Raw genomic sequence first — 16,921 nt, forward strand, 5'->3', positions numbered from 1 at the left:
CCACAGAGACAGCTCTCCCTTCAGGGCCATAGGATACCTGTGTTTCCTTAGTGTTGTAGGTGAGAGGCTAAGAGAGCCCAGAGCTGGGGTCTCCATTTAGGCCTGATTATTATTAACCAACAGGGACCAGCGGGTGGAACAAAGGGAGCTACAGCTGCAACCTCTTTAGATGGTTTTGTTTTTTGTTTTGTGTCTGCTTTAGTTCATTTTCCTTGCAGTCTCCCATGAAATAATTTAGGCCAGGCCATGATGCTAGGGAATCTCTTCTCCAATGATGGAAGTTTGGTTAAAAATAAATAAATCCACAGCCTTATTAGATTGAGGGAGACTTTGTGTATATTAAACCCCATTCCCAACCATTTCAAGGACATTGGTAGAGCCTCCGAGACACCTGCTTCTGACATGTTTTTTTTTTTCAATGATTTATTTAATTTGCTAGACATGATGGCAGAATGCAATTCAAGTCACTGATTGTATACAAAGTATTCTCATCCCATTTGTGTCTTCATACATAAACTTATAGTAATGAGGTCTAACTCATTCCACTATCATTCTTACCCCCTTTCCCCCTCTCTTTCTCTCCCTCCCCTTTGCCCTATCTAAAGTTCCTCCATTCCTCCCATTATGAGTCAGCATCCTCATGTCAAAGAAAACATTTGGCCTTTGTTTTTTGTGATTGGTTTACTTCACTTAGCATTATATTCTCCAACTCCATCCATTTACCTGCAAATGCCAGGGTTTTATTCTCTTTTAATGCTGAGTAATGTTTCATTGTGTATATATACCAAAGTTTCCCTATCCATTCATCCACTGAAGGGCATCTATCTGGGTTGGTTCTACAGTTTAGCCATTTCAGGACCCACTTAACCCTTTCCATGCAGTTGGCCTGCCCATGGCTCTCCATGCTGCCCACCTTCCATGAGACAGATGAGGAACTACCTCTCTCATGGGGGTTGACAGTAGACTGACACCACCCATACATGAATGCCATGCTTCCCAACGAGCCCTCCTTGACCCTTCCTCCACCTCACATCCAGGAACCATATACTGGGGGACACCATTCTTGCCACACCACATGGAGCACCCTGCCCTACCTCAGAGCCCCATCACTTCTTATCAGAAATTGTAATTTAATCTTTAGTCCATTCTCCCTCCAATCTCTTTCATAGCGCCATCTTTCTATAAGATCTTTATTATTTCACCATTAGAAGCCCTTCTGCCTCATCGTTGGCTTCCCATGCTACAGGACCAGTTCCACACTCCTGTCCATGGCTTACAGGGCCTTCCATGATTGGTCCCCTCTCCTTCAACAGACACAGCCTCAACACAAAACAAATGTTTGTGTCTCCCAAAATACATGCTGCAATACCAACCTCCAATGTGATGGTATTAGTAGCTAGGCCTTTGGGAGGGAATGGTGTCCAAGATGGTGCCTCACAGGTAGGATTCATACCCTTTTTGATGGAGAACCCTGCACTTTTTGCCCCCTTCTCACCATTTGAGGACACAGGAATAAGGCAACAGACCACAACCCAGAAGAAGGCTTTCATCAGAACCCAGTCATGCTGGCACCAGCTCTGAGACTATGAGAAATATAATTCTATTCTTTACAAGCCTCCCTGTCCTAAGCATGTTGTTATAGCAGCCTGACCTAAGACAGTACTGGAAGTTTAGGAGATGACATCATTGAGGCTAGTGTCACAGGAAAAACATTCATTAATGAGGACTATTTCAGAGAAAAAGCAAGAGGACCTTGAGTCTCATAGAGGTGCGTAAACAAGAGAGTCATCTGTAAATCTTATGGAAGTCATGAGCAAGAACAGAGATGGGTCTATCTAAGGCTTTGCATGAGCAGGTGATCCTTGAGGTTGGCCTTTCATGGAACACAGAAGGGTCAGAGACTTCTGAATAGCCACTCTTTGGGGAGAATGGAACCCTCTGAAGTCCTGCATCAATCACCATTTCACTTTCCCACTTTCCACTGTACTCTGGCCACAACATACTCCCTGAGCTTCATTTCATGTTCCTAGGACAGAGTTCAACCTGCTCTCTAGTAATGTGAAAGCTTTCTCTGCCTTAATGTCTGGCCAAACTTTCCAGATTCAGCTTAAAGTTCAATCACCTTCTCCATAAACCTTAACCATGACCTGCTTAGTCCAATCGATAAAAAGATTAAACAGGATGATGGGAGTCAAGTCCTTTGCATGGCCATCTGGTACCTGGAGAGGAACACAAACTTACAACTGTCTTTCCTGGCTGATCCTTGCAGGCAGAGATGCTTCCATGCAAGGCACTGAAGGCATCTATCTTCCCACCTGAGACGTCAAGACTCGGTTGCTGCCATTTGTATCTCCTCCCATGCTGTTTATTCATTCTTTTAACAAACATTCATTACTCCTCACTGGGGCTGCAGCAGTGAACAAGACAGTCCCGCTGCCAGCCCTTATGGAGATCACAGCCCAATGGGGCTGTGGATGAGTAAATACACAATTGCAATGCAGAGCAAGTCATGCAGTGATGGGGGAGAATGTGTTGGAAGCAAGAAAGCAGACATCTGACCCAGAATGGATAGGGATGTAGCCAGTGTCTGGGAAGAAGCAATGTCTAAACTTAGATGAGGGGAGGACAATTTGGATATTTCAATCAAATAATGTAGAAAAAATCTAGAAATTGAAAGGAAAGGAAAGAAGTGGAGAAAATGCCTTAATTGGGGCAAAAGAATTTTTCTCTGCATTATTAGTTTACACACACATACACACACACATACACACTGCACATTCACTTTCCTTTTGGCTTATCTTTGTTCCACCTATAAGCATCAAGGTGTGAAGAATGAACCTTTTATCCTCCATTTTGAATGAATCATCTGAGTTGGAGTTTTTTATTTCAGTGCTGATAGGAATCTAAGTCATTAACCTCACTAAGCACCCTTTTCATTTTTTTTTTCCCTTAGAAGGTAAGTGAAACTAAGACTTTACTCAGAAGAAGAGGTATGGAGGTCATGTGATAAACACTCAATAAACATTTCCTACCTTCATTCCAGAGCCAAAGCTTTTAGACAGTGGATGTAATGAATTTTGTGAACTGTGTGTACAGGAACATTAGCTACTGTCAGGATGAAATCAATGTTTGGAAAGCTTGTTTTTTGGCACCAGGTATAGGGACAAACTCCTAGGACTCAGAGGTGGTGGTGGGAGGGAGTTTGCTGGTGCATGGGTGTAGGGACTAGTGCCAAAAAAATGGGTGAGCAACAATCAGAAAAGACCCAAGCAGCCTCCATGAGGGCAGCTGAATCATTGACCTCAACTTCTCCCTAAGTCTTCAACCATCTTCTGCACACACTTCTCTTAGACATGTGCGCCTCTTTATGTTTAATGATAAAATTCACAAGCACCAGAAGTTGCCTAGAGGCTGTGGCTGTTCCCAGGGTTCAGTTGCTGGCTCACAGTGTGGACCACCCTCAGCCAGTAGAGTTTTCTGTGTACTGGGCTCCACAAGGCACCTACCATCAGTCTATACAGGCACACCTGGGCACACATCACCAGTCCAGAAACCACTCACCTTGATATTCAGTCAGCTCCCTGCACCATTCCCAATGCCAAGTGTGGTCCACAGCAAGGATGCACAGAGAATTAAGGATCTCTATGGGAAAAGAGAGAATAACAATAAGGAAGGGCCTTTGGGAAGTATGATCACCTTCATAATTTGCAGGGTCCAGTGAAAACAGAATATGGGACTGCTTGTTCAAAAATTATTAGCAATTTTTTTAAATAACGGTGACAGAAGAACATGAAACCAAGCCTTGGTTCTCTGACCATGGGGCCCTGTTGGACTACACAGTTCAAACCCAGACCCAGGAAGACAGCTCTGCTTAGAGGTTGTATCAACCTAAACCTTTGTTATAGGTGAGAAAAATGAAGCTCAGAAACAGAAAGCATTTGCTTATTCCACTGTATCATTTAGTTCTATCAAAGATGAGTTTTGCTGTAAAGCCAGGGCTTCTCAATCTTAGGTCACCTACAGCAGAATGACCCAGAGTAGTCACCCAAAGTTCAGATTGCTGAACCACCAACCTCTAGATCTAACAAATTAGAATTTTCCACGGTAGATCCAGGTATCTCTTTTAACAATACCTTGGCAATGCTGATTTCCCACCAATCAGTGAGAACCACTGCCCAGGGCCAGCTGCAGGTGCAGGGTCGCCAACAAGTCCCCAAGATCACCTCGGCTGCACAAAAAGCCTCCTCCATTATCACTCCCCTTAGGCTGGTCCAGCCCTGTGGTAATCTTGCATGGGCAGGGCACCCAGCAGGCACCAATTAAAGCATGTTGGTTGGCTGTCGGATGGTTCACTGCACATGTCTCACATCTAACACACAATAAAGGCCAACTGCTGTGCCAGCTGGTCAGGCCACTCCATCTGGGCCTTGTCCAGAAGGACTCTGGCTGGGGTCCCAAGAGGTGCCCACAGAGGCTGAGCACACATTGCAGACAGTGTCTTGCTCTCTTGCAGCCTCCAACTGTGGGACATCTCTTCAAAAACTGATGTTTTCTTGAACTTCACACTTTATTGCTAAAGTGTTTTAGCCATATAAAAAAGCCAAGGGGCACGCTGAGTCTTGCTTCAAAACTTTCTCCTACTAGATGACAGGTTCATAAATTGCTTTACTATGGTAAGTTGTTCTGGTGGTTCTTTATAGCAACTCTACCCAGCAAATGGCATGCACACCTCACTAGCCCTGGAAGCCTACCTGGCCCTTTCAGCCCTCTCTTTAGGAACTGAAACCTCAACCTGCTTATCATAGGGATAGCCAAGTGTTGATTTATCACCCTGCATTACCTTCTCCCCTCCCCAGCACCCAAATAGCCCCACTTTTAAAGAACCATTTAGTTCATACCTATTTAGAAAATGTCAGAAATTAAAGATGACTTTGCTTATTCTCCCTGGCTGGAGGGGGCTGTCTGTACCAGGAGGATCAGGGTGCAGGGGGCATGGACATATCCCAGCATTCACTCCTGAGAAGAGAGCCTGAGTGTGAGGATGTGAGGTTCATGTCCTTGGGCGACCCTCCCAGGGCTCTGAAACCCAAGTTTCCTGCTTGTGGACATTCATGAGAGTGGAGACCAACTGGGCAAGTCTCTCCAGGACTGCCCACCTGGCACAACCCCCTATGTGGCTCAGAGTGGTTCCTCCATAGAATCCATCAGCACCAGACCTTCCCTGCATGTCAGGGAGGTGACCAGGAAGATAGGTTTGAAAAGAACCACGGTGTGAGAAAAGCACAGATTCGCCTCTCCAAAAGCTTATTTTTCATGATTGAGTTCATAGTACTTCTCACCAGTTCCTGGTTTTTGTTTTGTAACAATGTAAGCTTTATGAGGGGAAAGTCTGTGATTTGTTTTGTTCACATTGCAAACATCATAACACATAGGTGCTTAAAATGTGGTTATTAAATGAAAGAAGGCATGAACGCACTTCAACTAACTTAATCTTGATGACCCCTTCCCCCCATGTAGGCCCGTGCACCTCCAAAATACTTGAATGTGTCTTTCATAAGAACAGAAATGTATTACTTACAATTCTGGAAGCTGGGAAGCCCAAGGTCAAAGTGCCAGCAGTTTCAGCATCTGGTGAGGGCCTGTTCCTCACAGATGGCATCTTCTATGTGTCCTCATGTGGTGGGAGGGGCACCCAAACCCTCCGGCATATTTTAGACAACATTAATACCTTCAAGAAAGGACATAGTCACCTCCTGAAGACCCCACCTCTTACTACATCATCTTAAGAGTCAGATTTCAACATATGAATTTAGGAGGTTCACAAATGTTCAGACCATAGCAGTTGGCATTAAAGTCGCTCCTTCTTAGGAGACCTTGAAGGCTGGGCTGAGAGTCCTCACAGCTTTGAAGGTGATTATGATGCTGATTGGAACTCTTACCACGTGATATTTTAATGCCCATGTAGCCCGTGTGCTATTGAAAGGCAACATTTTTTCAGCTGAACCCTTGGGCTCTGGCGCACAGTAGGTTCTCATTAAATGTTTGCAGCATAAGTCAGAACAGATGAATGGGCAGCTTTTCCAGGTGGGAGGAACAGAGTGGGCTGAGGGAAGGCTCCTGTTGCAGATAAGGTGTGGATGTTTGCTGGTTGCTGTCAAGCTAGGCTGTGGGTAATTCAAGGTCATTAAGACAGATGCATCTTCAGTCAGTGATCTAAGCAACTCTTAGATCTAAGTGATCTAAGAGTTGCATTAAGAAACTACTCCCTCCAGCCAGAACATGTCTCCATTACTGTACTCAGGACATTAAGCCATCAGACCATTGCTGCTTTCTAAATAATAGTATGAAACACGAGTCTTCATTTCTCCATTTCTCTCTTTGGGGCTTTCTCTAAAGGTCCTGCTAGAGGAAGGAAAGCAGGATTCTGCTTCCAACATATTCTGGGCACATAGATAAACTCTAGGCAAGAAAGAAATACTACCACAGTATAAAGCCAGGACCTGCGGACCCGGCATCCACCCTTCTTCCTTCTCTCTCCTCGTTACAGGGTTTCCAGAAGAAATAGGCTCCTGTGCTTTCTAACAATAATACAAACCAGAGGCATCTGCTTTCATCTCTCTCTGCTGAAAGGCCTTTTAAGCTCCCCATTGTTTGTTTTGGTTTATTACCGAAAGGCTAAAACCGTAAAAAAAAAAAAAAAAAAAAAAAAAATCATTGTTGTGGGTATTTTCCAGTTGAGATGAAATATTTAACAAGGGTGAGATGGGGAGGAGGAAGTTTGCTGAAAATACCATTTTTTAAAGGTCAAAAAATGCATAAACCCATTACTTTAATATTGTTTGTTCCCACGAGGCACCAAGTGTTCAGAGCTTCCCAGCTCCAGAGTGTTGTGCACAAATGCACACACGTGTCAGGTCCTTCTCCAAAACCCTGGCTGTGATCCTCTTACAGCCCTGTTTCGAGACTTCCCTGGCTCCACCCAGCCCAGGAAATAAGATACAGCCTTCTCAGCCCAGCATGAAAATCCTATCATAATCCAGCCCGACCTAGTTGTGCATCCACATGCCCCGCCGGGCCTCACGCCCCCTCCACATCAGCCTATTAAAAAAATGCATTCTTGCAGAAATTTCCAATGTATAGTTTTACCTCTGTGTCATAGAATCCTGCCCATCTCTCTAAAATAACCTCTCCTCCTCTTTTATGCCATTCACGATGACACATCAAAATCCTACCCACACTTTCTAAGTCAGTGCAAATTTCACTTCCTCCAAGATGTCTCCCCATTCACAGTCCTCTTCTGGACAGGAGGCCACACAGTGCATCTGTTCACAACTAACCTCTCCATTTGAGCTCTGAGTTTCTTGAAAGGAGGGGACATGGTCTGCTTCACTTTCTTTCCCCCACCAAACACAATGCCTTCACATACTGTATTTTTTGAATGATGGCATTAGTAAAGATGTAAAGGTCCTTTGCTGTCCTCAGCATTTGCTCTACTATTTGTGCAAAAATTAAATCCTTAGAACATGCCAAAGCACTCTACATAATGGATGCATCTTCTGATTGGATTATAATTAAAATAAGATTTTTTCCCCGTAATAACATAGTTACCTCAATTGGCAGAAGGGAGATGGCAGATGTAATGGATAGTTGATGAACAGTTTGAACGGGGCCATAATGTATATTCTATTATATCTCCTGCTTCAGAAAAAAAGCTTTAGAGGAACATCCCAAGAACCTGCTGTTGAATATCATACTCAAGTATAGCTGGATTGTTCTGTACAAGAAAGTAGGAAAGCTGAAAGAGTGGATGGAGGAGGAGGGTCACAGGGCAGGAAGGCTGTTGGGTAGAGCTCATTTGTAGGCCGCACAGCATCCTGGAGCCAGGTTCTGAGCAGTCTGAGAAACAGAAGCTGCTCTGCACACGTTCTAAACCAGCCTCCTCCACTGCAGCAGCCACCGGCCAATGCAAAGTATTGAGCGCTTGAAACGTGGGTAGTATGAATTCAAATACGTTATACGTGCAATAAAATACACACTGGATTTTGGAGACAGTAAGAGAAAAGAATGCAAACTGTTTCATCATTTTGTACTGATTGCATTTTGAAATGACAAAACAGTAGATATGTTAGGTTTAATGAAATAGATTGTTAATGTGAATTTCAGTTTTTTCATTTTTTACATGACTACTAGAAATTTTTAAAATTATGTGTAGGGTTAACATTTGTGACTTGCATTGTATTTCTATTGAACCATGCTGATCTAGACTACGCTTTCTTAGTCTTAAAACAGAGTAGGATGTCAGTTTTCTCACCACCAAGAAGAATAAAAAGTTTCATTCATACCCTAAAAGAAGCAGGTGTTAAAGCAAGCCACCCCGGTAGCATGAGAGCTGCTTTGTGACCAGAGGTCCACAGTCATTATGCTAGAGCTCAGAGCCTGGGACTGCCAACTGCCATGAGTTTAATGGTGGTAAATATACAGTAGGACCAGTACCACGGTCTCAGGATCGGCCATCATCCTGAGTCTCAGGTAGGGAAAGTGCTAAGTGTTTGTCATATTTGGTGTAGGAACCAATTTTTTAAAAAAGAGTTTCTTTAAGTGGGAGTCATTATGATTTCACCTCTTTTCCTCTGACATCGCAGGGCTCATTCATACTAATGAATTACTTCCCTTGGTATTTCTAAATGGGATGATATATATGGTCCAACTGATTCTTTAATGACTTTGGGTATCATTTATGGTGGATGCTTCTCCCTAATTTCTTATTTAAAACTTTCAATGAATGTATAATTAAAGGAGTACCATCATTTTTCTTCTTCAACTGAAGTAAACTGAGATCTGGTATAAAAATCAGTCATGGCTCTATACCCAAATGGGCAGTTTGGGGGTGGGTGAGGTATGGGAGGAAGGGTAATATGAATATACCTAGTATCAACAGAAATTTTCTTACTGCAACTGAATTAACCCCTAATTTAAATGATGTTTATTCAAAATCTTCACTTCTGCACAAAGGGAGGTGTATCAGTTATCTGTTGCTGTGTAACAAATTACTTCATAATTTAGCAGCTTCAAACAATACATGTTGCTGATCTCATGGTACCTCTGTTGTCTGAATGTTGTTAGCTGGATCTTTCCTATCAGAATCTCTCATGAAATCCCAGTCACGGTCAGCCCCAGCATGTGCTTTCAAGTTCACTCCCATGGTACTTTCATGCCTATATGTATGCATGCATGTATACATGTGTATAGTTATTAATGGTGCTGAGACAAATTTTTTACAAAAATTGCTTTTACTTTTTCTATTAACTGCACAAATGGCTTGCCATGAATTTGTATCTGCTCACCACTTCCCTGCCTTCCCTCCCTGCTTTGTATACACACAGGCCTTTAATCACAGAATAAATTTGTTTCACAAAAGGCTAAGTCAGCAACTTATGTAGAACCAGCCTCCCTGTATCACATGTGAGTTCTACCAAAAATGGCTTGTAATGCAATTCTTTGTGAGTTTTCACTTGCAATTGTACTAACGGATTAAAGACCCAAAAGGGAGCAGCCCCTTGCACAGCAGAATGCCAATGGCTTCACGAAACCAGGCCATCAATCTCTCCACAAACAGGTGTCCACCTTTTTGCCAACTAATTCATTCCACCCAAGAGACCTCCTGAAAAGCAACTGGACTGAATGTGAAGTTCAGCTCTTGAAATAACAAGGAAAGACAAAGTCTTTTAGGACAAAGTGTGCTTCATTTCCAAGATGATTTCTGTTGGTTGAAGCTCATCAAATCCGCCATCTCCACAAGTAAAAGGACCATGGAGTTGGGGGCCAGGGAATTGTGAGAGAGAAAGGCAATCCAATCCGGTGGGGGAGTGGGGAGCAGCTCCATCCAGAGCAGATACTCTGCAGATTGGCACCTCGCACTGTAGATATGCCAGGAGGCAGCCTCATGGAGGTCTGAAATCCTGGGAGGAGCTCAGTGTAAGAAGCTGTCTTCCCCGCTGTCTCCATGCTGACCTCCAATCAAGAGCAAACGGCCAGCTGGCATCTACACTCCCTTGGTAATGGCTATAGCACCACCGTCAATCACATATTAGTTTTACTACAATGCTCTTTCATATCTCAGATGTTCTAACACCTCTCCATTATAGCCCTGCCTAATTAGATAGTGCCTCTGACATTGTGGGTAACCTTTTATTGATGACTCAGTCACCAAACACTGGTGACCTTAGGACCACTGATTGGGAATCTGTTTGTTCAGAACCAAAATGGCTACAAATGTTTGTACTTTTATGTATCCATTTTCTACAGATTTGCTCTATCTTCTCACAAAACTAGTCTTTTGTCTTATTTTCCTGAGGTGCTAGAGATTGAACCCAGGGCCTATACATGCTAGAAAAGCACTCTACCCCTGAGCCATATCCCCAGGCCCACAAAACTAGTCATTTCTCCGTGTGATTAATGGGCGTGACTAGATGCTTCTCCTATATGCAAAACATGACAGGGACACCCATCCCTCCTCCAATGTGTGCCTCTCACTCACTGCAGGCTTGAGGGAAAATACCAAAAAAAAGGCACCTAGGTAAAATGAACTAAAAGACTATGATTAAAGGTTTTAAGGTCATTCTGTGAGTTTAGTGCAACATCTTTACCATTATTACCTTTAATACAGATCCTTACTTATAGTTTTGTAACTGTGTTCCAAATAGCTGCAGAGAATGGTGAATTCTGGGTAAGTTATTAAAGTTCAATTTACTCCTTAACTTTTATTCATATCTAAAAAGGTGAGGTGTGTGGTGTCTATGTGTGTGTGTAAGTGTGTGTGTGTATGTGTGTGTGTGTGCTATGTTGTTTCCCCAGCATATCACCCACTCTGTCATCTGGAGCAGGAATATTAAAGATATTATTGACTCATCATTCTTCTTTACCCCTCACATATCATCAATCACCAAGTCATTATGATTCCATTTCGAGTATTTCTCAATTTTATCTCCTCTTATGCATTCCATTCGTTGTTCCTATGAGTATTGGATTGCTAGGGTTGCTGTGATGATTAATTTTGTGTGTCAACTTGACTTGGTTTTGGGGTGCCCAGGTATTTGGCTAAACATTATTCTGTATATGTCTGAGGATGATTTTAGATAAGGGTAACATTTGAACTCGTAGACTGAGTAAGGTAGATTGCCCCACTAATGTAAGTGGGTCCCATACGCAGGAAGATTAAATCTTTCAAGGATAAGAGAGAAATCCTCCTGCCTGATTGTTGACCAGTTAGGCTGGGATATTAGTCCTCCTTTGCCTTTTACTTAAACTGAAACTTCAACTCTTTTGGGTACAAGCCTGGAACTACACACACACACACACACACACACACACACACACACGTCATACACAGTTCTAGTATTCACATGTATACAAGGACTACTGTTTCTCTGGAGAACCCTGATTAATACAGCTGCCAATAACAAAATACCACAGACTAGGTGGCTTAAACTACAGACATTTATTTTATTACAATTTCAGAGATTAGCAGTCCAAGTTCAAGGTATTGGTAGGTTTGGCTGCTCCTGAGTCTCTCCTCTCAGGCTTGCAGATGGCCACTTCCTGTTGTGCCCTCATATGACATTTTCTCTGTGTGTGTGCACCCTAATGTGATTATCAAGGCCTAATTCCTCTCAATAATGACTTCAGATTGGGCTGGGGCCTACCCTAATAGGCTGGGTTTAACTTCCTCTTTAAAAACTTATCTCCAAATGCAGTCTCATTCTGAGGTATTGGATGTACTTAGGGCTTCAACATTAAATTTGGGGAACTTAGAGGAGATGGTACAGTTCAGTCCATAACACTATGGCCATTTTCTTTGTTTATGCATAGTCTCCCATTTTTCCCCCTTCCATCCATATTGCCACCTTCCATTCCATCTATGGTTATTAAGTAATCTTTTAAAATCTAAATCTGATTGATTTAGCACTATCTGCATAATTTGGTCTCGCATATCCTTGGTGCTCCATTGTTTATGGGACACCATTGAAGGTCTTTAGCCAGAAAATATCAAGATCCTCCCCTGAGTATCCTTTCCTGTCTTTATCTCTCATCATTCCTCCCAACTGCCCAAAGCTCTATTTGAAGTCACTAGGACAACTCTCTTCAGAGAGCATTTACCTTTGTGCTCAACTCAAAGAATTTTTCAATGACATCCTTTGAGATGTGAAGCCTCCCTGAGCACCAATCTTCCTGCCATTATTTCATAATTATCAGTGAGTCCAAATCTCCATTTATAGGCAAAATGTGTCTACAGTATTTCTTCTTCTCCAAGTAGAAAATTGTGTTAGTTAATTTATCAAATATTTGTGAAATATTAACTTTAGGTCCAGCCCCTTCCCAGAGACCAAACTTCTCAGTATATCTTAGAAGATTGAAAACGTATATAATGTAGAAGAAGAATAACACAGTTTGTACCTCTTGGCCTGCTTCCAAAGATAGCTAACAGAGGTAACTCATCTATATCTATTGCTAAGTATTTGGTAGAATCAATGGTTATAAATAAATTGGAACACACGGAATAGCACATTTTCTTTTAGCATAATATATACAACAAATCAGTAATGGCCAGTTTCTGAAGTCTAAGATTGGATGCCTAGAATTAGCTGTATATAAATGTAATATAAAAATTACAATCTAAAGACCCAGACCATCTATCCAGACAGCAATTTCAAAATCCAAGTGGAGGTAGATTTATAGGACCAATAACCCTTCACTGCCATATGATAAAAATTAAGAAATATAGACCCCCAAGAAAGTCTGGGGACTGAGGACATTGTGTGCATGTAGTTTTATGAAGAGGGGTGATGTGCTTGGGGGCTACACATTAGCTGAAGTCTATTCATGGAAACTTCCAGTACAACTTCAACACCTCAAGTTACATAAAATGCCATCAGTCAATTTCCCCTTTCCTGTCAAAACTATAAGTTATGATATGACTATTGTTAATTACCTGAACAAGCTGGTTATGTGAATAAATAATATAACCACACAAATGATTCACAAAGCCTTCCTTGGATTTAAAAAAGCTTGATTTTTTTAATGATGTTAAATTCAAGTGGGTGAAATGTCACCAAAGGAAACTGTCTCTTCTAGGTCTAAACAAATTGACCCACATAAAGGGAGCAAGCAGAGAGAGGGAGTTCTATGGGGAGAATATGTGCAAAGAGATTAGAAAATGTGCTACTGGTTGCCCTTATAAAGTTCAAGGGAGAACTGATGAAATCATAGGGAAAAAAAATCTTCCTAATAATTCCCAAGCTGTCAGCACTGAGGCCGCGACTACCATATACAGAGAAAGTATGCGGACATGATATATTAATTTCTGGATGAATGACCAGACCACACAGCTCTGGGTGTTCTAACATGTGAGGCAATTGTTATCGTAGCATTTTTGGAGTGATTACTCATGTAATGTTGCCCTGTTCAGGTGATGTCAATGGTGCTGAAACAGGAATAACATCTCCAGAAAGTCCCCCATGGTCCAAACGACAGCAGCGCCTGTGAATTTTTCTGGTCCACGGCTCAGCTATGGGGCCATTGTATTGAATCTTCTGTTTTGAATGCATCCAACCTTGAATTTGAAATGATGGATCTCCTTAGGTTTTAAGCCCATGACACTATTCCATTAATAAATATTCATTTTCCTTTTCTCCCTCCAGTTGCATTTTCTCATCAATCATGGCTGAAGGCACAGCTGCGAAAGCCCTTTATCCGCTACCATTCATCTCTATGTGATTCTATGCATCCCTACAAAATTATGAAATTATTGAAGATTGCGTGTGAACCTTTTGTTTGGTGTGGTTTTTTAATCGCCATCGAGTCTGTGTTTATTCCCAGAATGAAACCACTTTGTTATTTTTTTTTCCTTCAGCTGCTTCTAGTACATATATAAATCACTCCATTGGATTCTACTGTCTTGTAAAAATAAAAACGATCCCCAAATGTTCAAGAATTACTCAGGGACTATTCAGTGTTCAATATGTCAAAGCAGCCAAGACAGTCAGGAAGAAGATTAGAATCAATGAAGAAAAATCCATCCCGGGCACAAGTTGTCCTGCTGCCAGCACTGTCGGGGAAAGGCCTGCTCGCTCGGCACTCTCGTTATGGGGAGAAAAAGTCTTCAAGCATGAGAACAGGGATGAGGCTGCAGTCTCTGCTCCCTGAGTTCTTAGGACAAATCCACAGTTTATTTTGTCAAAATAGATACTCCTATGGAGTGGCCGTCTGCTGAGCAGTTTTAAGATCCCCTTTACCTTTCACTTGCCTCTAGACAGGGACTCCTGTCACCTGGGTCACAGCAGGGGGCTCAGCAATAACCCAAAAAGATGGGAAGCTGAGATCTTCAGTTATCCCCTGCTGATCCACCAATATCAGAGGCTCTCTGCCTGGGAGGGCTTCCAGCTCACCTCTATCTGTCTTCTCACCCTTCCACCCAGGGCTGCCCATCATCCAGTCTTCTCCTGCCCAATTCAAAGCCTTCCCACAGCTAAGGGACTTTAGAAGGCTAATATCTGCTTGGGTTTCAGATATTAAAGCTGGCCAGGTATTGATAATGTTGATAACCATGGAGTATGGATACAAAAATGGGATCAGTGAGCACATCACAAAACACTACTTCACGCACATCTTCCATGGGCAATGGCCAGGGGCCAGGATGCACATTGACAGAAGCAGACTTTGGCTGCGGTGGCTGCAAAAGGTGAAGGCAGAAAAGAAGGGAGGTGACAAAGCTGGAGCAGGTTTACTCTGAACAAAGCAAACATGGAACAAATGAGCTTCGTCTTCCCTTTTCATGGAAAATCCAGGACCTACACAAGGGTAAATGGGATCCTGGCCCCATCATCTGCCTAGGTTGTCTCTAAGGGCCTTCAAGCTTTGATTCTGAGACATCCTGGTGTGGAAGGGAAATAAGTTCATTTGTCCTGGATGGAAGTCAGAGACAGGAGCATCTTTGACCCATGTGCACAACCACAAGCCCCAAACTCTTTAGGGTTGAGTGAAAAGGGGCTGAACATTCACAAAGTAGAAACCTGAGGCTAAGGAAAGAAGGAATACTCGTCCAAAGAGATGCATCCAGGTGGTCACATGGCCAGAGTTGGGAGCCAAAGCTCTCAGTGCCCATTTTTAGTTTCTTTACTTCACATATTAAAAGTGAGGATAATATGGGCAGGGGGTTGCTCCTTGCCTCTGAAGGCTAAATGTTGAACATGCTTCCATCATTCTGAAAAAGCATATTCAGCAATGCCAGAAAAGCCCGTGGCAAGTTGTCACTGAATATGCAGGACTTTTAATAGGGACCTCCACACATGTATCTCACGATGTGCCACAAATAACAATTGTGGATTTGCATTTGTGTCTTGCAAATTTGTATTTGTATCCTGTTTTCTTCATTTGTAAAATAAAACAGAAACCCTACTACTCTTAAAAGATTGCTGCAAGAACCAATTAATGATTAATTATGAGCACTGAGAATTTTATGGAGATTTTCCTTATATTTGACATTATTATTCTCAACAAACCTGATGTTATAATTATGTGTGCAACAAGTAAGATTCAATGCTGGAAGTTATTTTTTTTAACTTAAAAGATGGCAAATGGAATCTGAATAAAACAATTTAATATGGTAAAAACACTCATAAAGCAGTCCACAATTAGGCTTGACTTGAACAAATCTCTAGCACCAGATGTGCGAGGTGACAGGCTTCTGACAGGTTTCCAGTTCTCCACATTGATGACCAATGAGTATAGGCTGTTGGCACACTCTCCAACCTACTGTAAACATGCCAGAAGGGAAAAAAAGCATGTAAGATTAAAGAGGTAACCTTCCAAACCAAGCAAACTTTGTGTGAAGTTTCTGGTGAGATAGACCTTTGGCAGTTGAGGTTAGGCAGTGGTCTAAAGTGGGGCAGATTAGGGCCACATTGGGAACAGCTGGCGTGCCACTCTAATAGGGCCCCTAAATATCATTTTCTGGCTCAACACAGTTGGGACTGAAGTTGTTGATTACCCCAATCATCCTACACACAAGAGTACCATAGACAAGACCCTGGAATAGGAAATTCTCTGGGAAAGGGTACAAGGAATAATTGAGCACAGATAGCAATACCAGAGACTCCACACCCTCCTACATTCACCAAGAGGAACAATCTAGAACCTAAGATTTGTTCCTCCATCCAGATGGCCAAAACTAGCCAAGATGGCTGAGGTCCCTCCAGTATAATAGATGAGTTCATAGAGAGAAACAAGGTAGCCAAAGAGAACATGCATAGTTCTCTTTGTTTCTTGTTTATTTCTGTTCTATTTTCAATGCTTGGAATCAAATCCAGGATCTTGCATATGCTAAGCAAAGTTACTATCACTAAGCTACATTCCCAGCCCTCGTGCATGATTAAAAAAAAAAAAAAAAAAAAGACGACAAATGAAACATTCAATGGCTTAAGATAGAATATATTCCAAAAGGACAGTTAGCTCTTTAATGTACTTGGAGTTTATTTTCCTTACAACTTTTTCATATATGAGCTAATTCTTTGCAAATTTTACTAAATGACCTATTCATACTTCCATTAATTGTGATGCTGTCCCTGTCACATATCAAATTCAGGTACATATTTGGACTTAAAAAGCAGATCATAGAAGGCAATACTATTAAATTTACAGAGGAAATTTAGCAGAATACATATTTATCTCAGATCAGAAAAGTATCTACCTCATAGTAGAAAAGGTTTTATTAAATGAAACTCAAATACATAAACCATGAGGGAAAAAATTAAACAGAAAAAGATTTCTGTGCCTCAAATGTCACTGTGTACAAAGGTAACAGTGGGAGCAGGCTGAAAGAAGATATTAATAAGGAATTACTATCTAGCTATATGAAGAATTTCTG

This window comes from Marmota flaviventris, chromosome 14 (genome assembly GCF_047511675.1).
Source record: "Marmota flaviventris isolate mMarFla1 chromosome 14, mMarFla1.hap1, whole genome shotgun sequence".
Classification (NCBI taxonomy): Eukaryota; Metazoa; Chordata; class Mammalia; order Rodentia; family Sciuridae; genus Marmota; species Marmota flaviventris.